The sequence below is a fragment of the Haemaphysalis longicornis genome, unplaced genomic scaffold (genome assembly GCF_048455015.1).
Source record: "Haemaphysalis longicornis isolate Haplotype H1 unplaced genomic scaffold, Haemaphysalis longicornis Haplotype H1 scaffold_6, whole genome shotgun sequence".
NCBI classification, from domain to species: domain Eukaryota; kingdom Metazoa; phylum Arthropoda; class Arachnida; order Ixodida; family Ixodidae; genus Haemaphysalis; species Haemaphysalis longicornis.
This window is the reverse complement of record NW_027526407.1, coordinates 20391917-20409127: the sequence shown is the minus strand read 5'-3', so window position 1 is coordinate 20409127 and position 17211 is coordinate 20391917. Positions and strand designations below refer to the sequence as shown.

Below are 17211 nucleotides of genomic sequence, written 5' to 3'. Positions count from 1 at the left end.
AACCGCAAGCACCATTCTAACGCAGCCTTGACATATGGCCCACAGTGATACCAACAATTGGAAAACAGAAACCGCCGCAGCAGTGTGGTCCCTGACAGTTCCCAACAGTTGCCTATCGGAGCACAGTTCTATATAAAAGTTGGTCTGAGATACCTGGAGCGGCACACAGAGACTTTGCCTTCATCCGCCGCATCCTGTTCTGGGTTTTGGCTGCATGTAAAAGAAACAAGACACGCATTAAAATACATACCAAACCAGCTATTAGCACTGATACAATGCTTTTCAAAACACTAAGCAAATTTTATTCGCTCTTATTATTGCGTACATTTGAGATACGGAGACATATCTGTTTCCACTTGGGCAGAAAATGACCAGCGTACAGGATCAAATACCAAAACGATATCAAGTGGCCAAAACGATCTAAGTGGCATTTTCCTATTTTCGCTAATATTTACCATTCTTTTTTGCTAAAAAACATGGGTAATAAAGATGGCTTTAAGCGTCTACCCTCGCACTAACTCAAAAAGCATTACACAACAGTGAGCATAAAATATGCTGTTTTATCACATGAAATCAGGTACGCAAAAGCGGAAGTACCCAAGTACCCACAGCGCTTGCCATACCATGTTTACGCATCGCGGTTCCAAAATATGCAGTTTGCTATTAAATTGTAGGGAAAAGCCAAAAATACAAGCCATACACGGTTGGATTATCACAAGACCTGCAAGAGTGTAGGAAAAGAACACCGGAGCCAATACTAACAATATAACATTTGCACAGAAAAACTTACCGGAAGCATGTGGCTATTGCACAACTAAAACATACACCATATATCAATATCAAGCTAACTGTAGCCAAAACCGACTATATACGCGCCCTGAAAAAGCCTTTCACTGAAGCCGCGTTGCTTCCCCGACAATATGTAGCTATTTAAAATAACTTATCCAAAAAAAAGCTCATAGCAACCAGTGTGAATATTCCAAATTTTACAAACCAGATAGCTCGGAGCATGTTATGCATTTTAAAATTTAACAAGCAGCCTAACTCTAAAGACGTTATAAATTCCCTCAAGAACAATTCAGACATCCCAAATAACCAAGCCAGGTAGCGTTGAAACATACAGGTAACCAATTTTACCAAGCGAAATTGGAAGCATTTTTCCGGCCGGAACATTTATCTGAGGTAAAATTCACAGTTGCGTGCTATACAAACCCTACTATAATGACGACAGTATGCTTGTGACCAAAGCACTGCCTCTAACAAGCAAGAAATGCAACTTAGTCCAAAGTAAACAGCTTTTTCAAGCCAAATATGTATATTTCGCATTCTTGTAGGGCTTAGGTGTCAGCTAAGATACAGTACAAAAATTGATTAATAAAGCCCCAAACTGTCTCTGTAAATAATTACTCTCACGTTTGCATCCATCAACAGCAGCACTGCCATGGAAAAAAAATTTGAGCTGCACTTGAATAATAAAAACGTTACAGTGCAGTGCCATTAACTATATTAACAGAGTAACAGAGTAGCTGCAAAGACAGCCTGCGCTTTGTGCCAATAATGAAAAATTGCAAAGGAAAGCACGATTCCACTTTTGCAATTGACATGCCGCTTGCATCTACCAATCATTTGAACCACGACATATCTTCCCGAATAGGCTTCAACGTCTAACAATAATTTAAAACCCCAAGTAGAGTGACCACATCAAGTCTTTCAACAGAGCTTTCAACTTAAATGACACCAGGCCACTGTTAAATGGCCAAGAACTCTCTGCAAAAGTCGCAAGAACTCTCCAAAGTCGCATAAGTTTCAGGAGATTAAGATGAAATATACGGCGAGGAGGATGACCACATCTTGATGTGACAACGCAGGCGGAAAATCCAGGACGTGTTTCTTGCAGACAATATTTACGCTGCCATTTTCTTCTCAAAATAACTGGACCTCGAGAATAACGGGACCAAGTCATGTACCTTTAAGGAAGGAAGAAGAAAATTTTGTTAGACGATGGCTTTAAATGAGTGAGTTGCTTAGGATACCCCTTTTATAGCACAGTAATTGATTGAAATATCAGCGATTTCTTGGTTTCTTTTCTGGGAATGCTGCTAACAATGTACAAAAAATATTAGCACAGACTATCAATGGCCGTTCTCTAATTCTGGAAAGCAACCACACGGGGCGTGGCCGTGGTGCCGTATTATCACAGCAGCAACTCTCAATGTGAAAGCAAAATGTGTGCAAAACTTGAATGCAAAATAATAGTTTTTTTGTCCACATGTTGCAGCATCCGAAACAGGCTGAATGTGAAGGTATTTCCCAATATTGGAGTTCACGATTTATTTTTAACAGTAAGATTTTGCTACAACGAAAACTACCACAAATTCAGTCCCGCAAAAATAAAATGCCAGCTTCAATAAACACTACCATAAATTGAGTCCCACAAAAATAAAATGCCAACTTACCCAACTAAAATTAAGATGCAGGCGTTCCTGGCAGGGCGTCCTCGGAGTGCATTTCCAGGAAAGTTGTGCCAACGTGTTCCCAAAAGCTCTTACTGTCATTTTCACCTACAGGTCAAGTTGTCACTGAAATGGCGTTCCGAAGCCATTACGTATATTGAAACTACCTAAAAAGGGACCATCAAAGTTCCAGAACTGGGAGTGCGTACTTACTTGTGGAATGCAATGATTTCATCCCGTACAACGGCTTTCATGTGTTTCCTTTTTGTGAACACACGCCTTCAAGAACCAGGAAAATGGCAGTATGCATTCCTTGTTCCATTGTTTGAAGTCCCGGTGCGCCCTATTTCCTAGAAAATAAAAAAAAGTATAAAAATATTGAAGCATAAATTTACGCTTCCCTCTAAGAAGGGAGTACTACAAGATCTCGTACAATGCCTGATTAGTTGTGCTAAAATTTATTTTGCAGCACGAGCCCTGGTAACGTTTGCAGGCGAAACAATTTTAAATATAAAAATATTTGAACATTTCTCGGCTCACCTGTCATTGCTCCATGCGGAGTGGTGAACGTCTGTATAATACGCAACACTCAAGAGGCACTCTTTCGTGGCTTTATGACTTCCACAATGCAATTATAATCTGCCACACTTGTCACGACGACGCCTCGGCGTGCCGAAGATGTCTTCAGCCACAGTGAATGCCACAGCCATGATTTCAGAGGTATATGTAAGGAATGGAAATAATTCGTTTTATTTCTGTTCTTCAGACAAAGGAAAACAATTGTCGCAAACTACCAGTGTAGAGACAAATGTCTTCACAGTCAGCCAGCTGGACAGTCAGCCATCTGGACAGGTTATACAGATCGAATACAGAATGTAGCAATCTGCTTTCGCAGTATATTTTCTAAGTTCAAGGAAGCACAGAAACGGGTTAATGTTGGGTGCACATAGTGATGCAAGAACTTATCACCTGAGCGTTGTCGGAAATTATTTCGACTCTCCGGTTACCACCGACATTGACGGCATAAAAATGCAAGACTGGCTTATTTCTAACGCGGTTCGTGAAGATAGCAACCACTAATTATGGATATTGGATAATTATCCTAAAGTCTCAAGTTACCACTGACATTAACAGCATAGAAACGGCAGCACACTTTCTATATACCCGCTGCGTGTTTCCACATTTCTTCCCCTCTACAAAAGAAACGTTTGTTAGTGCGCTACTGCTAAGACAACAACTGTCCCTTCCATTTCTCTACACTTCAGGCAATGTTATTTAAAATAGATCATCTCAATTGGTCAAAGGAATTGGAAGAAACATGGAACATAAACATGAAACATGGAATCATGGAACAGATAAACGTAAGATGACGCCTTCAAAGCACATCAACACAACTCGAAATAGCGTCTACCTTGCGCGCAACGGGCAAGGTCGAAGACTCCCGGTCTGGTAAGTACAGTAAATGCATTCTACTCAGCAGACTAACACAACGCCGCAATTGCCACGCAAGTTTTAAAAATACCAATAAATCTAAGGACGGACGCTCCGACAAACTTGCTTGGAAGTTGTACACGTGTGAACGCGCGATTATCGCGAGCGACTAACCCGAGAAGATTCGCTACCGCAGAAATACACAGCAACCGTCAATATACAACTAAGCAAAGCCACACAGTAAGGGAAAATCCAATCATGAAACGCGCAAACCAGCAACTTCCTAATAGCAATGGCTAACGTACGCAGTCAGAAATGTCCACCGACTCTGACCCACGAACACGGAAGTTTTGGTAAATTACGGCTGCAAAAGTTTCTCCAACACAAAATTTTACACGCCGCGACCACAAGCATGGACGACACACGAATAACGGGCAGAGAAGCGGTATGTTTATCGGACGCAGTTAACAAGGATGCCACTGAACAACAACCGTTACCAGCACATAAATAAGCAGCACTGACCTTTTGTGCGCCTCCTGGCAAAACTCCACTTCGCCGAACAGGAAATACAGCCCGGGGACATGAAAAAATTGGCAGTTGCACGCCGCAATCAAACCAATGGAACCGCTAACGGCGCTAACGGTTCTCGCCAGCGTGACCGAGAATTTCTTTAGTAAATATCAGGAGCATCGCGCGAGCAATTGAGAAACCCGCTTGGGAATGCCACTGGTGGCGCTGCATGCGGAAGACCATAAAATTAGCGGAGGGAATCCTTGAAGAAGGGAGCGCTGCTGTCGTTTAAAGTGTTGACGCAGTCCCGATTTTCATCCGTCGTCATCGTACTCGTTGCAGCCCCACTGTACCGTGAATTAACGCAAAAACAGCTCCGCCGTGCTGCTGCTGACGCATGCGCATGGAATGCGCTACTGGAGTGGCGGTCTTTTCCTCATGGCTTCGGCAAACTTTCGTTCTCGCGGAGGCTTTGGAGCTCATACAAACGCGGCACACGTGATGGCTTTTATTTGATTCGGAAAACGGGCATATGCGTCTAAGCGGACGTTTACGCCCGCTGAGGTCGAAACAAAGCTTAGATAATAGCCGTGTTAGCGCGTTAATACTGGCTAAAGTTGTTTGTCCCGGAGGGCCGTGAGTGCGTGCGATATCCGAGCTTAACTTTGGATGACAATTTCTGCATTACTGTTTACAATGACCGCAAAAAGGCGTGGCTTCATTTACTGCTTTTCTTGACAACAAGCCTTTCCGTAGTTAATAAAATATACTGCGACGCTCTTAGATACCCACGTTATATAAAGCTAGTTACAGCTAATTAGCGAGTAATAATACATCGGCCCGTTTCCCAGCCCTTTTCTCTCCTGAACACCAATACTACAGGAAAACAGCAACTGGGGAAGCAGCTGGAGAAGGCGGGTCATTCAATGAACTTCAATTACTATGACAAGACACAACAACAGCAAGTTAACTCTGCGCATTTTTACCGTTACTGCACAGCATAATTAGGAATTACAATGTCATTTCAGCATTAATACATACAAAATAATGCAGGTATCACGTGGTATATTTAGTTGTCCAAGTTTAGTTCCGTGCACCCAGTCAACCGCTCCCTGCAAAGAGGCATTTGTTTTTGCTTGTGGAAATTAAGGGGGATTCACCTGCTACCATTCCTATCCGACTTACTACGTCATGACCAATGGACTTAAAACCCATCGTGCACCAATACGAATACCTTTACAAATACATACCGATATTCACAACGGCCTAATTTGCTTATTTTATATATATGTCGCTTCTCTACTGAAACAAAGAAATAAAACTCTCGCATGGTAGACCGCTAGCGCCTTCCAGTGAAGACTGGATAAACCAAAATGCGTTTCTTGTTTTTTCTATCTCTGCAAAGAAATGATATACAGCAGACTCCCGTTAAGACGAACCCGATGGGACCGTAAAAATGTATTCGTATTATCCGAAATTCGTCTTAAGCGGAGGTGTATTGCATTGTGGACGTTAAAAGAGAAAAATGTTGTGGTTCTTAATCAGTGTTCGTTTTAACCAAGTTCGTCTTAACGAGGGTCTACTGTATTTCTAGAAGAAGCAAACCGGGTCGTTAGTGTCATTTCTGTGAATTTGTAAAACTTCTTGTATCGGTACATGGTGCTTTTGAATTAGTAAGTCTCATGAATTTGCGTCATGAATTAGTGAGTTCCATATGAATTGGATCAGGTGAGTCACAGACGAAAAATGCTAACGAACATCCAAGCATATATAACTGCATGCATGACACGCTGCGTGCAGTGTGAAATACGGCACAGTCGGTTAACACTATGTATATACCACATCACGGCATAAATAACGTGGACTAAGTACCTATTTTACAGCAGATTGTAGCCATTTATACGTTCCTGTAAATCACTTAAAATTGTGCACGTACTACAACACAGCGACCTGATGGCTGAGCATTGAGCAATAAACAATGTTTCTGCGATGCTTTGTGAGCCAAATGCAGAACATGCAATAGTCTCAACAACTATATATATTTCTTTATGAGGTATCCACAAAAGCCCAATGAATTCTTCGGCACTACCGCGGCTCTGTCGCAAACGCAAAAGGAGAACCTGAGGACATCTGGCCCTTCTCAAATTCAAGTCATTGGTGATTTCAGACGTACTGCGCGTCTGCAATTAGCAAAAGACGATATTCACTAAAGCGGTTTGAGCGCCGAAGACAACCTGAGAGGAATTCGTGGAATTTCTATTTTCGCTAAGATACCCTTTTCTCGCACCTTTCATGCTTTGTACGGTGTTGTTATAGCAGTGGACATATTTTTTTCTGTCAAATAACGTCACTAAAAACACGTCTTAGCCGTTTTATATAAGTAAACTGCTCTAAGACAGTTCCATAGATATCGACGAAGTTTATTAAATTTTATGTGGTGCGTGCGTGTGTGCGTGTGTGACTGCATGCATCTGTGTGTGTATGTGTGGGTGCGCGGGTGTGCGTTCGTGTCTGTATCTATGTCTGTGGGCGTGTGCGTGGAAGTGCTTGTGCGTGCGCTTGTGCACCAAAGCGCGTCAAATATATATGTGGTTCATTGTTCCAGTTAATGCACGATTCAGTGCATACTTCACTGCAGCGCACAAGTTATGTGGAACAAGACACGAGCAAAAAATATACAAAAGCGCTGTCCAAAATTTTTACTGGGACATAAGTGGAACAGTAACTGGAACGGCCGACAGCGCATCCCCTCATTTATTCGGTTCCACATAATAACCACAAACCTAAAGAAAACAAATGCACAGTTCCAGATAAGATCCACTTATATCTCTCGTTCCAGTTATTCTTCGTTTAGATCCAGGTAAAAATATGTGGATCGCCCCGTTTAACTGGAACTTACATGGAACCAGATTAACAGTGTGCGAACCGGTTCACGTTCACGTTTTCTTTCACTCCGACCTCTTGGTCAATCTAGAAGCCATTTACTGTCCTGCGAGAGCCGCTTGCCCAATGTTACCGGTGCACGCGGGAACGAGCGCAACTGGCGTTGGGCTGTTTGTCCGTCACTTGGTCAAGCGCTTTGCTCGTCGTGGTCTGCATCTGTGTCAGACTAGAAGGTCAGAATGTTGGCCTCGCAACGAAAATTTGTTGTCGTACTTGCGCCACGGCTCCACCGGCCACCTCAGGGTGCGTTCTGGGCGTTTCGCTGACCCCGATCAGTCACCGCACAGTTGCGATGACGTGATAACCGTCTTCCCCTTTCAACACGTGGTCGTCGACGAAACAGTTTCGATCGGCTGCTCGAGGAGCCGCTCTCGTCCAAGGCTAAGTGGCAGTCGTTGTCCTAGTGAGCCATACGAGGTTGCGGGAAACACGCGCTCCTTAAGGCGAAGCTTTTAAGTGCGAATGCACTTCTTAGGCGAGCCTGAATCGTCCGCCGCCGTAGTCCGCATAGCAACAGCTGCGGGTGCGCGCGCTCCTCGTCTTCCTTAGCAACGGGGGGACATGGGCGCGCGCTGCCTGGCCGCTGACATGGCACATACCCACGTGGGGGATTGGCCAGGAATCGGGCGTGAGAAGGGCTAATGCACCCGCTTAAAGGAGTACTGACACGAAATTTCAAAGATGGGCGCGCGCTGCCTGGCCGCTGACATGGCACATACCCACGTGGGGGATTGGCCAGGAATCGGGCGTGAGAAGGGCTAATGCACCCGCTTATAGGAGTACTGACACGAAATTTCAAAGCTGAGATCCGCTCTAGCAATCAAGTACAACGACAACACAAATAGGTGTCTGTGAATAAATGCATCTTTCTTTCTTTGTAGTTGTGTGTGTGTGTGTGATCTCTCTTTCGCGAACATTACCGAACCACGCAAATTCAACTCGTGCATTCGCACTTTCACATTCTTCCCCTCGGGGAAATGCGAGGAATTTTTTTTACCTCTACCTCCCAAGGGTTCGGTTGTGACTATTGGTGTCAACAGAAAACTCCCGCAAACAAATAAAATAATTTACTGGCACCGCCAGGAATCGAACTTTGAATCAATAGAGAAACGGAGCGAGGACCCGTTGTCTTACTGATTGAACTACGAGCCGACCCGGACACGGGAAAGAAAGGCGGTGCACTCACCGAGCACATCTGCGGCTTTACCCCCTGCGTCTCGCTGAATGCCCTGTGATAGCGTCACGCGACCTCACGCGCAACTGTGTGCTCCTCCCGCGGCACGTGTAGCGGCTGCATGCGCGCCTTGCGCATGCGCTAGGAGTTATTAAAATTAAAGGAAGCTCAAACCAACTCATAACATCTCCCTTCTCCACCGTCTCTGCCGCCGATCTCATCGCCTCCGTCAGTGGAGGCAGAAACACAGGATAAGTGAGATCGTCCTACACCAAGTTTGAGCTTCGTTTAATTTTATATAAAAAAAGAGTTTCTACTTATTTTCCTCGCCAATACAGCTCAACCAACCACCATTCGCGGATCATGCATTGACTTCACCTTAGCAAAAATTATCTCTTTGAAGTAATAAAAGCTGTGCTTAAGTGAGTTTCACTTGCCTCTAGTTTCACCCTTTGTAGAGATACGTGTGTGAATTCTTGTGACGTCGCATGAGTAATCGTTGTGGGAGTCGTTTACAGCGTCGCTTTCCAACTACCTTCGCAGAGTGTATTGGGTATTGGCCCGAATTTTTTTCATGTCCGAGTCGTTCTTTTCGCCTTACTCGGAGGCTGCAGTTCTTGATTCGAGTCATCCTCTCCCTGTGAAATCGGTGGCACCGAAAAAATTTTGGCAACCAAGGCATGTATTTTCCAAGCCAAAATATGTATACTTGGAGGGAAAAGCATACATAATATTCAGTTAGCACATGTTTGGGGGATAGCATCATAAAACCTTTGTTCCAAATTGTCAAAACAGATTGATTTGATAGATTGTGGGGTGTAACGCCGAAGCTACACCTGGGGTTTGAGGCCCGCCGTAGTAGAGGGCTCAGATGATAGTTTTAGCCACCTGGGGATCTTTAACGCGCGCCCAAATCTCAACACACGGGCGTTTTCACTTTTCTCCTCCATCAGAAAAGCAGCCACCGCAGCCGGAATCGAACCCGCGTCCTTGGGCCCAGCAGCACAACGCCAAGCCAGAAATTATCAAACCATTATGTACTTTAGTGTGAGAACAAGAGGAAGAAGTGCCACCGACACTAAATAAAATTTCAGCTCTATTCCAAGCATTGTAAATGACTATAGTTCGAAATTTAGCCAAAACTTAACCAAAGACACAATTTTGTGCAATACCAGTGAATATCCTTCAAGGTATACAGAATGCAACGCCAACAATTCCTAAACTAGGGATTGGTGAGTGGTCGATATTTTACTGTGCGCCTAAATGTACAATCGTAACATTTGTGATGGCCGTCACCGGGAATTTCTTCCAATCGAGGTGACCTTAACCAATTTTCAAACCGCCACATAAGATGGAAAGGGTAAACACCCACTCACACTTATCCGCAATCACATTGTCCAAAGAAAAGGAGAAAACATCTGGTTATATCTCCCCAATGATCAAATGCACGTGGGGCCCCGTTACAAAATGCATACGTGCAGCTGCCGGTTCGTTTGCTAGCGACAAGGAACGCCCAATCTTGTGAACTAACAAGAAAGGACCGTTCCATTCCATTTGAACTACCGCTGAGTGTATCTTTGTTAGCCGCCGTATACTCTGTGTCCATTCAACCAAACCGTATCCAGTCGCAACCGTTAAGGACAGGCAAAAGCTCTTGAATGCGACCTGGTTGATGCCGACATTATGCGCCGTCCGGGCGACGCCTAGTTCGCCCAAGTGGCGGCCTTCAAAAGATAGACAAGATCAATATGTGGAGCATGCACTTTGAATACCTGAGCGCCTTCGATGGACGCCAACGCCATTTCGGGCGGTACTGTACCGACCTCCTTCGTCACCCGATAAAAAATATGACCTCGGGCTTTTGCTATGTTTATTCCTGAAATTTGTAGCCAGCAGCTCCGTTCTATTTAATATGTAGAAAACCCTCGCATGTAAGTAAGAGTCTCAATAAACGAATTCCCATGGATCACTGCACCAATCTCAAATAGATCTACGCTATTGACGAGTTCATGTAAGTAAGAGTCTCAATAAACGAATTCCCATGGGTCACTGCACCAATCTCGAATAGATCTACGCTATTGACGAGTTTCTTTCGCGCCTTACAAACCCACCAGCAGCATGTCATGGCTTTGTCTAGATGAACAAAATTCTCGAATTGCGTGCTTTCTCTTTCATGTTTTGGCTGGAAAGTAGTGTTAAGCCTTTTGGTCTTAATATAGTTTTAAGTATTTGTGTTCTAGACTCATTTTTTAGCAATTCAGCCAATCATGCGCCGTCGTACGCGTTTATGCAGGGTTGGCTGCATTCCAACATGCCTACTCTCGTCTTTGTAAAAGTCTGCGTCCCCGGTTTCGGGGGGGCGAGGGCTTAAAGCGGCCACGAATGCAAAATAATAGCGTGGTTCCTTTAAAATACTGCATTCCCGGCATAGCAATGATGTCAAAATAAACGAAAACTTCCCAAAACTGGGCTAGATTATAAATAAACTGCGGAAGCATTCACCCAGCCACTTCCTCGAAAGATCCTTATGCTGTCTTCGGGACTTATTTGTGACATTTACTAGCGTCTATCAATGCCACCACCACACAAAATAACCGTGCAATTGCACTGGCGCGACCGCTTCCATTTGATCGTACCAGTTAAACGTTAACGTGAAGATAACACAAAATAGTTGTTTTTGTGATCCCGTGGATTGCGTCCCTTTTGACGTCCAGAAGTGCAAAATTTTGTATATTTCTTGGTATCCAATATCTTTTCTCGGATACAAAAGCGCCTTTCAAAGCACGAATGAAGTTCACTCAGTTACCAAGGGTAAATTCATTCGAACTAAATTTTTATTTTGGGCTGTTCGCGCACAGTGTTCATTTTCTTGTGTTTTTAGCGAGCGCAGATTGCTGTGGTGCGGCCACAGGTTGCGTGGACTTAATTTGGCAAAAGTTCCCACGCCATGCCAGGAGTATTTTAGGTGACGTATATTTTCAAAGTGCAAGCTCGTCTTTCGAACACAACCCATCTTTAGGCGAGGAAGCTACAGGGGCATTTTTTGTTACTTGTCTAAATTTTTCAGGTTGCACTGGAGATTTCAGCTCGTGCTTTGAATTATTTGAGGCCTTCAAACTGATGACATGGCCTGGAAAGGTTTTACAAAGACTGTACCCTGTCTACATTACGTTCAAAGGCTTTACTTTTTAATGGCATAGGCCTAACTGTAATACGATTATACATATATTCACTGTGCAAAAGTTTATATTGATTCTGGGGATGCTTTACTTGACGCACACATTTTGCTTCAAACTAACCATCTAAGAAATTGAACATCTACTTTTATTGGAAGTGCTAGGACATCCTGGGGTATGAAACGTTATTTTTTACTCGCAGCGATTTGGCAGAAAACTGCCATTATATCTTCCTCTCCCCTTCAGACAATATAGCTAACGTGGGGTGTACTGCGACAACGCTTCGAGACTACCTTCTCGCGCGAAGATAGAAAACACCTCTGTGATTACAAGTCGACTGCGTGCTCAATGAGATCGCTTCTTTTGAAGCTCTTAATCGGCCCAGGGGCGAATGCTTCAAACGTTTCCCGCAATATGTTTTTGTGTGTTCCAACCGATCGAGTGAAAAGTCTACAAAGGAACGGAAAAACGCTGGCACTGAAATTTCGGGGTGGTGCGAGAGGTTCAACATCTCCTCTTTCGTCTTAGGTCCTTTACGATGGTCATTAAGGAAGGGATGCTATTGTGTCTAAAGATGAGTACCATAGCCTAATGTTTCTGCTATAGAAATTTTCAATTCTGTGTAAACTATCTCATTTAAAGTCGCCTGTTTGTCCCAACCGCAACAGCCGCAGGTTAGAGCTGAAAGAAAATGAACCCATTTATATCCCTAGACAACCCTCCCAGCAGAGTGCTTTATACAAGTAACTCCAACGCTCTTCAAGATTCGCTAATCAAAGGGTATGTTCCCTTCTGAACCAATCGGGTACGTGTAAACAACACTGTAATAGACATTCTGCATCGACTTTCCGAATTTCAAAAGTTTGTCTATACAAAGCCTTGGCGGCCTTGTACTGATACGGGGACAAAACGTGAGCCGACGCAAACAGAAACACATACACCCAACCCGCCCGCCCGGGTGCGCCCAGACACTCTTCTTATTTGTGGCTATCTTCCTTCAGACCAGTAGAGCCCCAGTGCTCGCAAAAACAAAAAGCCCGCACAAAGCCCTAAGGAGTGGCGGCCGAAGAGACCGCGGCTAACTAAAGCCATCTCAACTGCTATTTTTCTTGCCCGCTCCCCTCCTCTCTCTTTTATCATTTCTTCATCTCACTACCTGCCTTTTTGAATTACCATGCGCCCGCCTCTTGCTTACGGGTTTTCTATCTCGATTCCTCGCTGTATCCCTTCTTTTATCCAGCCAACCAACGAACCAAAATTGATGTTACCAAGTTAGTTTCGATTTTAAAGGTGATTTTTTTCCTTGAAAACTACAACATCACAAGGGTGGATCTTACTAAATACATGGAATACAATGCATGGTGAAAGAAAAACCTAACTACAAATAACACAGAAGAGAGATGAAGATAAACACGAAACGGAAACAATGCGGCCACCAGGTGAGGCTAACGCTACCTAAGCTGTACCAAGCCTCACGATGCCACACCGAAAGAACTCCGGGCGAAGAGCAGGCGCCGTTCATGCACGCAGGAATGGAACCAGGAATAAGGTGCGCCACGCCTCTACAAGATTCTTGCGCCCGGCAGAGGGCGGGAGAGAGGGTAAAATTCAGAGAGTAAAACATAGCGAAAAATATACCAGAGGCCCGCGCGCGCATGTAGAGATATAGTTACGCGCATCGCATCCTGCGTGCGACCAACTCGGGAACTAGCACCGCCAGAGCAGACCTGTCTCGCTCTTGCTGGAGAGGGCAGCGGGCGCAGAAGCGTACTCTCCGTCCGAGCAACGAGCGAGGAGGAAAACGTATGGTATATGGCTCGTGTATATTATACTCTGGCCTCGGGATAGTATCTTCGGTTGGGCACGGTAGGTTGGCTGCCTGGTTAGTTCGGCCCGATGATGTCGATAAAGAGGGGCTTGCTTCGTTTTCTCTCGGGCGCGCCACCCCTCTTCCCGCATCGCCTGCACACAGCCCCTTCCCCCTGGTTAATGTTGCTACAGCCTCCAAGAGTACATATAGTAGGTTGGCAGCTGGCCTGGTACCGTCCGCTGGTCTCGGCTCAAGGCGAGGTTTTCCGGATGAAGAAAGGGAGGGCGGGCGGGCGGAAAGGCAACGAGCGATATTATGGGATGCTAATGCGGCACCAGAAGCGGTTGCCATGGAATGCCGTCGCTCTCCTTTGTAGCGCGGCGCCGTTGCGATGCCGTTTGGAGGTTTAAACTAATAACTAGGGAGCTCAGCAGTGCTGTGCACAGGGCCTCGGTGCGGGGAAGGCCGCAAGAAAAGCACAGAAATGTTGAGAGAGGGTTGAGAGCGACGAATTTCGATGCGAGAAGGTACGTGCTCTAAATCATGGTCCGGCGCGACTTCGAGGGGTCTCGTTAAAAAGTTTCGCCTAAGTGAAACTTTAGCTATGCCGCCTGCTGTAAATCACAAAATCGCGTAACGTGGCATCGCACTATGTACGGATATGCGTGCCTTTGTTCGCGGTGTATAATATTCCACGAGAATGCCTGTTGGTCACAAGCTTGTAACAAAGTGGTACGTTTCATCAGAATGATGGGTCACGTCGGGTCTGTAATGAGCCATGACGGAAGTACAACAGCAGAAAGGAAGTCTTGGTGCGTTCAGCACCATGTGCAAAAAAAGTTGTTAACTTCAGCATGCTATCGGTATAAACCAATAAATAGCAATGACGGATAAACCTTATCCCATAAATCTTACAGCTGGATTGTGTCGTTACAAGCGGCCACAGCGAAAAAGATGCCTCCCAATTCCAAAAGTACCAAAATAAAACAAACTTTAACCAGCAATTCATCACGTTAATGTAGGCTTTAGTCTTAAACTACAATAAATTGCCGTCAAATAGCAGTTTAAATTTTGCAAAAGCAAGGCACAAACTTGACGCAAACATTACAAAAGTGGGGAGAAGAGGCCGGCCACTCTATCCGGCAGTGGAAAACAGAAAAATTGTTATTTTTATCTTGAAAAAGGCTAATATCCTAACCCTACGATCTCTACAAGCATAAGTGTCATGTCCTGACACCCAGCTATCTTCGCTGTTTCTTTTCGCAATTGTGTAGCATGTTTTAAACGTACAAATCAGCAGCAGTGCACCTATGTTAGTGCTCTTCTCTATTGAAAGTCTCGCCATTATACTGTATTTTTCACTGTTAGCTTCTGGAAACTCCCCTTCGACATAGCGGATTATTCTGGCACGTAAGGGTAGGCAAACAGAAAACAAAAGAACGCAAAATGATCGATCCTAGTATCTATTCAGAGCTAAAATTTTACCATTATTGACTTGTGCTGCGCTCTTTCTCCGTAAAATGCACCTCTGTAAAATGTATCAGCTAAGCTTTGTAAATTGGCAGCCCGGAATCGCGTATGTTCTTCTTGTTACCGTGCTCATGCTTATTTGCGCCCCTACATTGGCTTTGATATAGTGTGGGGCCACCTGCATTTTTCAAAGTGGACACCTGTCAGTAGTGGAGTGTGCAGCGCACTTTTTCAGTAGCGCTGCAGTACTTAGTTTAATTTGGTTTGCTTCGGCTTTTCGGTTATTTGGCCGAGCTTATTTTTCCGAAACATTCTTCACTCAATTAAACTTTAGTTCTCACGCGTCTCCATCTAATGTGCATTTCACAATCAGACGGATGATGGTCTCTCGCGTAGGGGTAGCCTCTGCTTTACCTGATTCGAAGAGATAAGGCTAAAAATGCGGCGAGATAGGAGGAGCGAAAGGCAAGAAAAGCATTATCCCATTAGTGCTGAGGTGAGAACAGAAGGCTGTTGTCTCTGAGTGACATATGCGGCAGCATCGGTTGCACTGATGCGGCAGATGCGGCAACACTGGCGCTACACACACCGAAACCTTCGCGTTCGGCACTCAGTCCTTCGAAATGGGACCTCGGAGAAGTAAAGTAGTGAACGCTTAATTAAACACTCACCCATAACTGAAAAATGGCTCAAACAGGAGGCTTCTCAAAGCGGTCAACATTGATGCTTGGGCGAGTTGGTGTTCCATATTGTTGAATTTACAGCGCAAACAACAAACAAGGACGACAAACAAGTTAACAGCATCCTTTTATTGTGTGGCAGAGAATATATTGGGTAAATGGGGAGATGTGTTAATGATAGGCTAAAGGAACACAGTTACAACGTGGAAAAGTGCAAAAGCGGTCATCTAAAAGTGCACTGTAGAGAGTGTGCCGGGTGCGAGCCTATCGTCAGTAGTACCGCAATATTGTATAACGATAAGGAAAAACTGACAAGGGAAATTATTGAGGTTCGTGCAAACGAAGACTAAAAATGTGTCAGCGTCCTTTCTGTCGCGCTATCAGCAAAACAAATCACCTATCTGGACTGTGTGTGAGCACATGGTCGTAGCGATGTCGTGGCAGTATTGTTATTTTGTTTTCATGTATTATGTGTCGATTTCCTTGCTGCCTTGATTTCTTTTGTATTTATATGCCAGACGCCACAGAAATACACATCAGTTGTAACTCAGCGCCTGTGTGTCTCACTCTCCCTGTCGTCCATGTTTGTCTTTGCGATGTAAATGCGAGAATATGCTCAAAGCACCATTTAGAACGCTCGTTTACATATCCAATACCAAGAAAAACCAATGGGTGCACACCTTTATCATCCTGAATTGGTGCTAACCACTTCGAGTAGGGGAGGAGGTGGAGAAAATTATTGTCACGTTGAGCTGGTAGAAAATAACTTCGGTAGGCTGGAGCACCTACACGTAAGTTCGGAATGCCAAAAAGTGTTCGATGGGGTGCTGGAAAAGCAAGCTGGGGCGTACAAATTTGTGAGATACGGATATGCATTTTTTCGTGGCGATCAGGACTTCTTGATGCCAGATATTTCTAACACAGGGCCAAGTGGAGCGTCATCAGGGCCGTCTCGGCAAAAATGGCGCTCCGCATTTCTTTACGGGCAGCCCACAAATATGCCTCACCTGCTTTTAACACATCCAAAAATCTTGTCACCCAAAGCAAGAGCGAAGCTTAGCAGAAAATTCGATAAACGTAAGGTTTATAATGCATCGGCATGAATACTTGCTACACTGGCGCTCTTATTTGTTTGATGACCGAGTGCGTACACATCTGACCCGTAAAATAGCGGACACCAAAACATAAAGGCATCAATATCATGCGCTAGGAATACGCCGGCAGCACCTAAAGACGCCGACCGTGGTGCGAGTAAACTACTTTTCATGTAGGCCTAAAGGGTTCAACAGTGGTGCACCGTGCTGACACAAGACACCACCGGCGGCTGGCCGGATGTACCTCTCAACACGAAGCACGTGAGAACACTTGAAAGGTGGATGCTCTTCAGTGCTCTCAGCGGGAACATTCCGATCTGCTCAGACTAAACAATCACGCTTGTACGGGACCACACCAGCTTGCCCTCGGTCAAAACTACGAGCGGAGATGTTTGAAGCGTTCACTTCCGCTGCTTGTAATCTCACCGTTCTCTTCTTACACGCTCTACAGAGAAAGGAAAGAAGAAGAA

General features: G+C 44.8%; 1 long non-coding RNA gene across 1 annotated transcript; it reads right to left on the bottom strand.

Moving 5' to 3' along the window:
- Positions 1–314: 314 nt before the first annotated feature.
- On the bottom strand, positions 315–4531 carry LOC144141425 (uncharacterized). Its single transcript, XR_013316595.1, has 5 exons — positions 4407–4531; positions 2994–3135; positions 2667–2803; positions 2457–2579; positions 315–1967 (listed from the first exon to the last, which is right to left on the bottom strand). It is a non-coding gene; the product is annotated as an uncharacterized LOC144141425 (long non-coding RNA).
- Between the last annotated feature and the right edge of the window lie 12680 nt (positions 4532–17211).